General features: G+C 37.9%; 1 long non-coding RNA gene across 1 annotated transcript; it reads right to left on the bottom strand.

The window, feature by feature from the left end:
• Positions 1-5,121: 5,121 nt before the first annotated feature.
• On the bottom strand, positions 5,122-10,136 carry LOC117340847. The gene is made up of 3 exons (XR_004535485.1): positions 9,926-10,136; positions 6,351-6,467; positions 5,122-5,393 (listed from the first exon to the last, which is right to left on the bottom strand). It is a non-coding gene; the product is annotated as an uncharacterized LOC117340847 (long non-coding RNA).
• Between the last annotated feature and the right edge of the window lie 1,558 nt (positions 10,137-11,694).

Here is an 11,694-nt window from a genome sequence, read left to right as displayed (position 1 = left end):
TTCTACATTACAAAATAAAACATTAATTTTTAGTAAACCATGTATGTGTAGACTTTCGGTTTTAGGGGGCCGCGGTGGCCGAGTGGTTAAGGTGTCCCGACACTTTAACACTAGCCCTCCACCTCTGGGTTGCGAGTTCGAAACCTAAGTGGGGCAGTTGCCAGGTACTGACCGTAGGCCGGTGGTTTTTCTCCGGGTACTCCGGCTTTCCTCCACCTCCAAAACCTGGCACGTCCTTAAATGACCCTGGCTGTTAATAGGACGTTTAACAAAAACAAACCAAACCAAACTTTCGGTTTTATGACTCGTTGGATTATGACCTAATCTATATATGCAGTGACAAGAATTTGATAGTAAAGAAATATATATACCTTGTTTTTGTTGCTGATGAGCTGGCAATATTTCACATGTCTGGATTTCCAGCCCAACTCTTTTCTGATTCGTCTCAAGTGTGCTGTTGAGACACTAAATCCAAAAGTGGAATGAAACTTCCTCTGCAATTCTGGGCTGGTCATTTCACTGTTTCGGCTTAGCCACATGTTGATGATTTTCTTGTGCAATGGTTTCACAAGCTGTCGGTTTTTCAATGCCGGAGATGACCTATTATCAAAAAAAAAAATCAAGATACTAGTCCATTTCCAATACTGTTATTGGTAAATTTCCCCCTCAGCATTTTATGTCCTGATATTTTGTATTTTTCAAAATTGTTTTACATTGTAGGGTCCTAGCTGATAGGACAGAAGTATAGATTATAATAATAGCATCTAGAATTACATATCAGAATTACTTAATGAGGAAAATCTATGTCAAAAAGATATAGTAAGGGATTCCGATCAGACAGACAAGGATTTGAAAACCATGCCAAGTGTACACGTACTGTAATGTGTGCATATATATCTCACTGTGTCGTTACAGATTTTGGGAAATTAAATCTAAATAAGATTGACGGGTGACATACATTAAATAAGTATTTAACTAGATTCTAAACATCGGCCAAAACAATAAGAAAATAATATAAAACGCCACTCAAAGAAATGTCAAAGTAAAAAGATATATGTTATGTATAGTTATGAGACGCAATTCAATTCACATGTGCCATATGTGCTAACAAGATACACGTTGGGATTATATGTACACATAGACAAAAAACAAGTAAACGTATATAATTTTCATCATCAGTATTCCTTCTGGTTATTTTCTTCGCTTGCTCTCAATGAAGAACCCATCCAAAAAGTTTGATGTTGTATATTGGTTAAATGATGGCTGGAGACACATCAAAATAAAAAAAAAATACTATAATATTTTTTTTTTAATTAAATAGGTTAAATTCCCTAGTTTAAAGCCTAATGGCTATTTCACAAATCAAACTCGACACAAGTATCCTCTCTAGCTAGGGGGCCTATATAGCTATAATAGCTGAATATAACTGCCTAGGCATATCAGTTTTTTATCATGCGAAGTATTTTATACGATTTTATAGGATAATTAATGGACGCAGGCATTGGTATGTCCATATCTTGAATCTTATAATAATATATAATCAAACATTAGTTAGTACTTCCTGGTCTGTAACTAGCTAGCTAAATGATTATATTCAAGTTCCAGATTTGCCCAATGTTAATCCAAGCCTATCTCGAAGTCCCGTATCGTTACAGAATTTATAATATCTTCAGATAGACTGTTCATACATCGATAATTCTAAATCCAAAGGAGTAGCTAGGCCTATTGACGTATGTCTATTTTGCATTGTTTTTTCTTTAGTTTCTGTGAGTGACCTCTGGTCCTGGATGTTGTATCATGCTCAAATAGGCTCTATGTCCCATTTTTCGACGAGTCAAGAATACAGAGGACTTAATTAACAAATGTATTCTGACCCTCTCAATCGGCAATGATGTACATGCAAGTCATTTCTAAGACAAATCATTGTGGCGTGGGCCGACTTACCTCACAATTTCCAACATTCCAGTCCTTTTTATTCGTCTGCGGTATACATTGACGGTCTTCTTTGTTGTCAGGATGTTGAAATTCTCTTTTAATATTCTGGCTATCTCACTCCCTGATTTCGTCTTCATTGACACGATCTTCAACTTTGCCTCCATCGTAATGCGTCGACTTCTAGGATCCGCCATTTTGTATCACACTTGTTGATCGCTGGACTGACCCAACACGTTGTATGAGTGTGTTATTATTTTTAACACAAATACACAGACAGATTGTTAGCCGCATGTATTTAATTCTCGCCTCATTTTAAAATTTTTTTTCTATCGCTATATTTCTTTTTTGACGTTCTGTTAGTATTTTTAATCGAATTTCGTTTCGAGAAAATACATTCCGCAAAAAGTTTTACCGAACGGTTATGAGACGGTTTGCGAGTGAAAATAGACAAACGCAAATGCTACGGAAATGGTACGGAAATGGTACGGTAATGCTACGCAAACGCTACGGAAGTGATACGGAAATGGTACGGTAATGCGACGGTGAGTGGACGCAAATGGTACGGTAATGCTACGGTAACACTACGGAAGTGCTACGGAAACGCTACGCTTAAATCGGAACTGCGAACGTACACGGGTCTGTAAAACGCGGGAACCACATTGCCTCACCTCACGGTCACACAAATAGCTTTTTTCAGAGTAAATAAGACTCAATGTTTATGTTCAAAGAATAGTAGAGACATTCACCACATATCAACCCACTCCTGACTCCACGACTGTAGAGATCTTCCATATTTAATCGGTAACACTATACACAAGTATGCGCACTAGCACATATAGGCGAACCACAATACGATACAATAGACCACTTTCACATTCAAGTACGCATGCGCCGTAACCTATACTACGACAGGGACGCTAAGCGAAATCTCGCGTGACTGTCCGTTACTTGCATTTGAGGGGGCAAGCGAGAAAGTATGGCGGAGGCTTAGGGTTAACGTGTAAGCAGTAGGGTGATTTAGCAGCTATCACCTCCCCAGCCCTCCCCCCCCCTAGATGGGAGAACAATGCATGACACAATGATCCCTCACAAGTGGGGAGGGAATGTGTTAGGAATGTAAGGCATTCCTCCCTAGTGGGGAGGGAATGTTTCAGGAATGTGTATCTTTAAATAAACTTGACGTAAAAAAACAAGTTGTAACAGGTACTAAATGCAGACAAGTGAAACGGATTCCCCCTAGTGAGGAGGGAATGTTGTAGCGCGTTAAAGAATCAAGTGTATAAATAGAGCCAGCATTTGAAGTCGTCACCAATGGCTCAAGCGATCATCGATCGGATAGTCACGGAGGACCTCACGCTAACAAGTATATCACACAGTAAGGTAGACTGCCGTCTAGGGATTACACAAGAAGTCATCTTTAAAAGAGTTAAAGGTGAGCTGAAGATCTGTTTAAGAGAAGATGGAAAGAGAATACAAATAACTGGAGACTATTTTAGGAAGATACTGTTTCTGTCGGAAAGTTTACAGTGTGTCTGTGCTCTACTTCAATGAGATGTCAGATATTGTAACAGATTGTATCCGTCATTATCACATACGACCAATACATCAGTCTATGATTAAATGTGAGGATCGACTACAAACGTTTGTAAACTGGCCACAACAAATAATCCAAACTCCGAATCAGCTCGCTAAAAACGGATTTTTCTATTCAGGACAAAGTGATAAAGTCACCTGTTTTATGTGCGATGTACAATTAGGATCCTGGACATTTAACGATTCTATCACAACCGAACATAGACGATGGTCGAATGATTGTGTATACCTACAAATGGTATTATCATAACATGGGAGGTATTGATTTTTATTTTGGTGATAATCATTGTAGTTGCTCAGAGTGTAAACGTTATAAGGTTCACTCATGCGACATTGACTCACTAATAGATGAAGGTTGGTCTTACATCAATGGTGAAGAAATAAAAATTGAACATATTGCCGAACTCTTTAACATATTGGATAGACTATGGAAAGAAGACAACTCTATCGACGGTGATTATATAAGACTGTTATTTATATTCAACGAACACATAGGTGCAGAAATATGTTCATAATGGATACATCCAAGAAGAGACTTTATTCCTATATGAGAAATCAAATCGAGGAAAAAGCCTATAAAAGGATTGTGAAAAACTTTTTGTCTAGCTTACGCAATACATGTTAAAACAATCATATCAAGATTGTTTGTATGCACAGGATGTGTGGAGGGTCGAGCTAACCAGGAATGACATGACTGTGTCATGCTTGATAGTGATATCATAGTGGATCTGTATTTTGATGAAGCCTTGTCAACCGTCAACCGGATAGAAGTGGATAATCTATGGTGTCAGTTCACCATTCAATCCAGTGTTCCTTCACACATGCTACAAAATTTGATGGGATATGAACGATTTCGTTGTGAAGAATATGTGAAACAACATTTCAGTGGAAGAATTTTGAAGCTGGTGAAAAAAATAGACATTATCAATTTAAAATTGATTGTGGAGGAATTTGAAAATTTGTGAAGAAAGACCTCGTCAGACTGAAAGTTTTAGACTAATATGGATGATACACAGTCAGTTATTGAGAAAATGGACTCTTTATTTAATTTGAGAAAATGGACTCTTAATTTAATTTTGTATATGCTTATCACCTGTACCATGAAACATCTAACATGGTAAAACATTTTATAGAAGAAGTAAGCCGCTGGAAAGTTCGGATGATACTAGAAACAGTTATATTTTAAATGTGTTAACCACAGACTGGAGAAATATGGAACTACAACGAAGAATAAAGATTGATGAAATGATTCAATCAATACATCGGTTAGAAAGTCGTTTTATATAATAACATTTATCTTTTTGTGTTCATTTATGTGGAGACTTCAGAGTCGACAACTTGAGTATGTATTAAATATATTAATCATCAGTCTGTGTTTGTTATCTCAATGTAAACGTTAACAGTTTGTCAGCATGGTTGTTAAAAAAATTATTGTATGTAAAGGAACAAGTATTTAAGAACGCTATTCTATTTCATATACCATCATAACGACATAGATGTTCACATTAATTTGTTACAGATAATGTTAACATCAGAAGAAAAACAGAGAGTGGATGACATTTATTATAATTTTAATAATGGTGAGACATTCTCAAGTCCAACAAAAGTACATCAAGTACTAGAATCACAAGGATACAATTCTCCAGGTTTATATAAAATTAGACGATATATTCAAAGTCTTGACGATTACAGTCTTCAAAAACCTGTTAAACGTTCATTTAAACGTGCACGCATTGAAGTTGGAGAACCATTTGAGCAATATGACACAGATTTACTCGACATGACATCATTGTCAAAGCAAAACTCTGGTGTGAAGTACTTGTTGATGGTCATCGATGTTTTCAGCCGCTTTCTATGGGTAGAACCTATTAAAAAATAAAACAGGAAAACAAGTATTAGAAGCTTTCAAGAAAATAGTCGAGAGAGGAAGAATGCCTAAAAAAGTTCATTCTGACCAAGGTAAAGAATATGATAATCGTTGGTTTAAAAAATGGTGCCTTGAAAATGACATTCATTATTTCACTACACAAAATGAAGTACATTCAGGAATGGTGGAGCGTGTAAACAGAACATTTAAGACCATGATATTCCGCTATTTTACCAAACTTAGAACCTACAAGTACAGAAATTTGTACATTCATACAATGCCACACCACACAGTTCCCTCAATAGGATACCCCCACAAGATGTTAATGACAACAACCAAGCAGACCTGTTTGGTTATATGTACCTAAGGAAAAAACAGAGAAGACAAAGAGACTTAAAACAAACAAACTATCTAAACGTAACAAATACGCATTCAAAATAGGAAGTTTGGTTCGTATTTCACACACTAAACAACTGTTTAAACGTGCCTATCAACAACAATCGTCTTCAGAAATATTCAAAATACACACAAGATTTCCAATGCCTCTATATCAATTAATAGACTTTTTAGGGGATACTATCAAAGGAAACTTTTATCAGTCAGAATTACAACGAGTCGATAAAGACGGACAAACATTATGGTTTATCGAAAAGAAAATACGCAAACGCAAGAAAAGAGGTCAGAATGAGAGGTTTGTCCAATTCGAAGGGTGGCCCTCCAAATATAACCAATGGATTCCCGAGAAAGATATCAAAGACGTCACTGAAGATAAACATGACACACTACATAACAATTAATAGTGACAAGAATCTCGACTTCTTCCCTGAAAACAAACCATACCATTTTCGATGTCAACTGAAATCGCCCATTACTCTGAACGGTACCTGGAATGTAGCATTAGTAGACATTTCTCTAATGGCGAGTAATACAAAAACGAGAGAAAATATATACATACACTGCGATCTTGCTGGGGAATCCATCATTGACGGTGAGAGGGAAAATGTACTTCGCATGGTCAAAGCTCAGAAAATTGCAAACTGGAGTCAAACATTTGATACACCTCAGTACGTTCCTGTAAAGAAATCGGATATTAGAGATATAGAAATATCCATAAAAGGTAGTGATGGGAACTAAGCTTCATTCTTGAAAAAGCCAGCAACGATAACACTTCAGTTCAAAGCCTACCCTTTTTACTCATGAATGTATCTAACCTATACGTACCCAATGTGGATAAGTGGTTGCAGTATTATCGAAAGGTTACTGATGGCAAGATCAATCCGTATACAGATAACATGACACATGAGGTAACGCAGCGGGGAGGGAGTATATCAGGTGACTCTAACGAATTCATCATTCCCAATGACAAGTATAGCAGCGATGGAGAGAAAGCCTTACCAACACGAAACCTAGATGTCAACATGATATCGCCATCACAAATTGTAGATCAGGCTACGGCAGAATTAAAGAGGAAAAGAAAATTGACAAAAACTCATTCTAACAGGAAACGTCGAAGGGTGCAGACCGCTCAGAGAAAACCGTCAAGAAAAATCAAGCATAATTTAAGAAAGCAAAAGAAGTTAAAAACCACGAAACAGACTAAGAAAAAGCCAAAACGTAAGCACATACAAAAATGTAAGAAATATATCAAAAAGGGAAGACAAAAGAAAAACGACTTATTATCATCATGGCTGCAATAAACAAAGATTTCTTTAGAGAAGCTCAACTGGAACTTTTTGAATTACCACCTACACAGACACAGAAGGCTGTCGAAAACGTTTACTATCAAGATGTACCGATGTCTATGGAATTTGTCGTCTCCGGTCAAAATGGTATGGAATTAACGGTCACCTGATTTTTGAAATATTTCAGTAAATTTGAATGAAGGAATGAATTTCAAAACAAATAAAACAAGCGCGAGACCCCAGGGCTAGGAAATTCACAATTATGGTAAAGCACCTTAAGACCCTTCGATCTGTGAAGAGTATTTAATTCTACCTTATTTGGGTTGTAAGAAGAAGATTTTTGAAATTTCAGTTAATTTGACCCTTTTTGGCCCTGCCCATCAGCCCCTAGGGGTCAGTCAGGGCCAACATGTACATCAAACTGTCATCCCAAGCTGATAACGTTAACGAAGTTAGAATGAATTCCAATAAAAATCCAACAAATAATAGTCAAAAATGTGATTTCCCTATATAAACTATAGTAAAGTTTACCCCCTACCCAGGGGCAAACGTGAGACCCCAGAGTCAAACGTGAGACCCCAGGGTCATGAAATTCACAATTTTGGTAAAGCACCATAAGACCCCTTCATCTATGAAGAGTATTTGATTCTAACATATCTGAGAGTAGAGAAGAAGATTTTTGAAATTTCAGTCAATTTGACCCTTTTTGGCCGTGCCCACCAGTCCCTGGGGGTCAACCAGGGCCAACATGTACATAACATCAAACTGTAATCCCATGCTGATAATTTGAACCAAGTTATAATAAATTCCAATAGAAATCCAACAAATAATAGTCAAAAATGTGATTTCCCTATATAAACTATAGTAAAGTTTAGCCCCTACCCAGGGGCAAACGTGAGACCCCAGGGTCATGAAATTCACAATTTTGGTAAAGCACCTTAAGAGCCTTCCATCTATGAAGAGTATTTGATTCTAATATATCTGAGAGTAGAGAAGAAGATTTTTGAAATTTCAGTCAATTTGACCCTTTTTGGCCCCGCCCACCAGCCCCTGGGGGTCAACCAGGGCCAACATGTACATACCATCAAACTGTCATCCAATGCTGATAATTTGAACCAAAATGAATGAATTCCAATTGATATCCAACAAATAATAGTCAAAAATGTGATTTCCCTATATAAACTATAGTAAAGTTTACCCCCTCCCCAGGGGCAAACGTGAGACCCCAGGGTCATGAAATTCACAATTTTGGTAAAGCACCTTAAGACCCTTCCATCTATGAAGAGTATTTGATTCTAATATATCTGAGAGTAGAGAAGAAGATTTTTGAAATTTCAGTCAATTTGACCCTTTTTGGCCCCGCCCACCAGCCCCTGGGGGTCAACCAGGGCCAACATGTACATACCATCAAACTGTCATCCAATGCTGATAATTTGAACCAAAATGAATGAATTCCAATTGATATCCAACAAATAATAGTCAAAAATGTGATTTCCCTATATAAACTATAGTAAAGTTTACCCCCTCCCCAGGGGCAAACGTGAGACCCCAGGGTCATGAAATTCACAATTTTGGTAAAGCACCTTAAGACCCTTCCATCTATGAAAAGTATTTGATTCTACCATATCTGAGAGTAGAGAAGAAGATTTTTGAAATTTTAGTCAATTTGACCCTTTTTGGCCCCGCCCCTCAGGCCCCTGGGGGGTGGGGACCATATAATTTACAATTTTGGTTCACCCTCAGCCATGGAAGCTTCCTGTAAAATTTCATTGAATTTAGTTCAGCAGTTTTTAAGAAGAAGTTGAAAATGTAAATTGTTTACGACGCACGACGCCGGACAAAAGGCGATTGCAATAGGTCAACTGAGACTTCGTCTCAGGTGACCTAAAAAGGGTGACGGATCGGCCATAAGCTCTACAGAAGAAGTAGGACCCGTCAATTTATTGTTACCTGCCCTGTTGTCACAAGTAGATGTCACATTACAGGGAAGAACTGTAGTGTCTACAATGACTAATTATGCATACAAGGCATACATTCAAACATTACTGAAGTATGGAAAGGATGCTAAAGTATCACAGTTAGCAACGCAGTTATGGTGTAAAGATACCAATGGAGCATTGGATGATACAGACGTGAGGACTGGAAATAATTTAGCTTTACTGGAAAGAGCTGAGTTATTTGAAGGTGGTAAAGTTGTCGATTTGGAAGGCCCTATATTTCACGATCTATTTAGAATGGATAGATATCTACTCAATCAAGTAAATGTTAATGTAAAGATGTACAGATCAAAGCCAGAGTTTTGCCTACTGTCTGGTACACAAAATCCTAACTATAAGATTGAGTTTGAAGATATAAGGCTACGCATTGCTAAAGTAAAAGTTAACCCTGCTGTCATCTATGCTCAGAGTCAAGCCTTAGCTACAACTACTGCAAAATATCCATATACAGAAAGTGTACTGAAACATGTCACTCTCGCTGCCGGAGGGACCAGTTTTACGTTTGACAACATATTTCAAGGAATGAGACCAAATTTTGTCACCGTGGGCTTTGTTGACGCAACCGCTATTACAGGAGCATACAATCAAAACCCATGGTTCTTCCAACCATTCAATGTAACATCCATCGGTCTCTATGTAGACGGATTACCAGTGGGTGGTAACATCTTAAAACTGGACTACAATGCCACCACAGGCCAGACTACCATTCCCGTGTTAAGGAACATTTTTAAAACAACAGGACAATGGTTATCCAACCATGGATTAGATATCGATTGACAGAACATTTCAAGCGGCTACTCCTTATACACATTTAACTTAGAAGCCATATCTCAGGGGAGTCAATATCTTACCTTGCTAAAACAAGGAAACGTCAGAGTGGAGGTTACATTTGGAAGTGCACTATCCAAAACCATCAGCTGCATTGTCTATGCTGCATATCCGGGCTATTTCGAAATAAACGCTGCAAGAGACATTTTAAAACCATGAACACCAATCAACTTCGTTGCGTCATCGATTGTGACCCCGTCATGAACAAGAGATCCCAGAGGGATCTTGGCGCCCACCATTGAATGTTCTTCATAGGTTCCATGTCAGATTGATCTTTTCTCTACTTTTCTCTTCTTCTATGTCTTACTAATCTGTGTAAACTCAGAAGAAACCTCTAGTACTTTTCAAACAAGGGAAACCTATATATAAAATTTAAGATTAAGACACCAAGGGGAACCTATATATGGAATTTGAGAAAGATTCCTTCAGTGCTTTCTGAGAAATAGTGATAACAAACTTCAATTGTCAAAATCCAAGATGGCTGCTTGTCGGCCATGTTGTTTTTCGATTGGTCTCAAAATGCAATATGCATAACTAGGCACCTGGGGGAACCTACATATGAAATTTCAGGAAGATCCCTTCATTAGTTTCTTAGTAATAGTGATAACCAGTTTCAATTTTCGAAATACAAGATGGCTGCCTGTCGGCCATGTTGTTTTCTGATTGGTCTCAAAATGCAATATGCATAACTAGGCACCAAGGGGAACCTACATATGAAATTGGAGAAAGATCCAATCAGTACTTTCTCAGAAATAGCAATAACAAACTTTAATGGTCAAAATCCAAGATGGCTGCCTGTCGGCCATGTTGTTTTTCGATCTGTCCCAAAATGCAATATGCATAACAAGGCACCATGGGAAACCTACATATGAAATTTGAGAAAGATCCCTTCAGCACTTTCTCAGAAATAGCGATAACAAACTTCAATGGTCAAAATCCAAGATGGCTGCCCGTCGGCCATGTTGTTTTCCGATCGGTCCCAAAATGCAATATGCATATCTAGGCACCAAGGGAAACCCACATATGAAATTTGAGAAAGATCCCTTCAGTACTTTCTCAGAAATAGCAAAAACAAACTTCAATGGTCAAAATCCAAGATGGCTGCCCGTTGGCCATGTTGTTTTCCGATCGGTCCCAAAATGCAATATGCATAACTAGGCACCAAGGGAAACCTACATATGAAATTTGAGAAAGATCCCTTCAGCTCTTTCTCAGAAATAGCGATAACAAACTTCAATGGTCAAAATCCAAGATGGCTGCCTGTCGGCCATGTTGTTTTCCGATCGGTCCCAAAATGCAATATGCATAACTAGGCATCAAGGGGAACCTACATATGAAATTTGAGAAAGATCCCTTCAGTACTTTCTGAGGATTAGCGATAACAAGAATTGTTTACGGACGGACGGACGGACGGACCACGGACGCAGGGCGATTTGAATAGCCCACCATCTGATGATGGTGGGCTACAAATCTGAATATAGATGTTTATGCACGTAATCACACACCAATACATGCAAAACGATTTCCTACAGGATTCATTGTCAATACTGATGAAAATCATCAACCCGGACAACATTGGGTGGCATATTATATGGAATCTGCAACGAAAAGGGAATTTTTTGACAGCTATGGTCATTCACCGCAATACTTCATGCTTCAAAACTGCACATCTTTGAACGTAACACGATTATAGAGTGCCAGATCTAACGTGTGTGGACAATACTGTTTGTTTTATTTACTTAATTGTATTTAGCGATAATTATATCCGTAACGATGACTTTGTATATGATTA

This window comes from Pecten maximus, chromosome 13 (genome assembly GCF_902652985.1).
Source record: "Pecten maximus chromosome 13, xPecMax1.1, whole genome shotgun sequence".
NCBI lineage: Eukaryota > Metazoa > Mollusca > Bivalvia > Pectinida > Pectinidae > Pecten > Pecten maximus.
The sequence above is the reverse complement of the archived record's forward strand: the minus strand, read 5'-3'. Positions and strand labels throughout refer to the sequence as shown.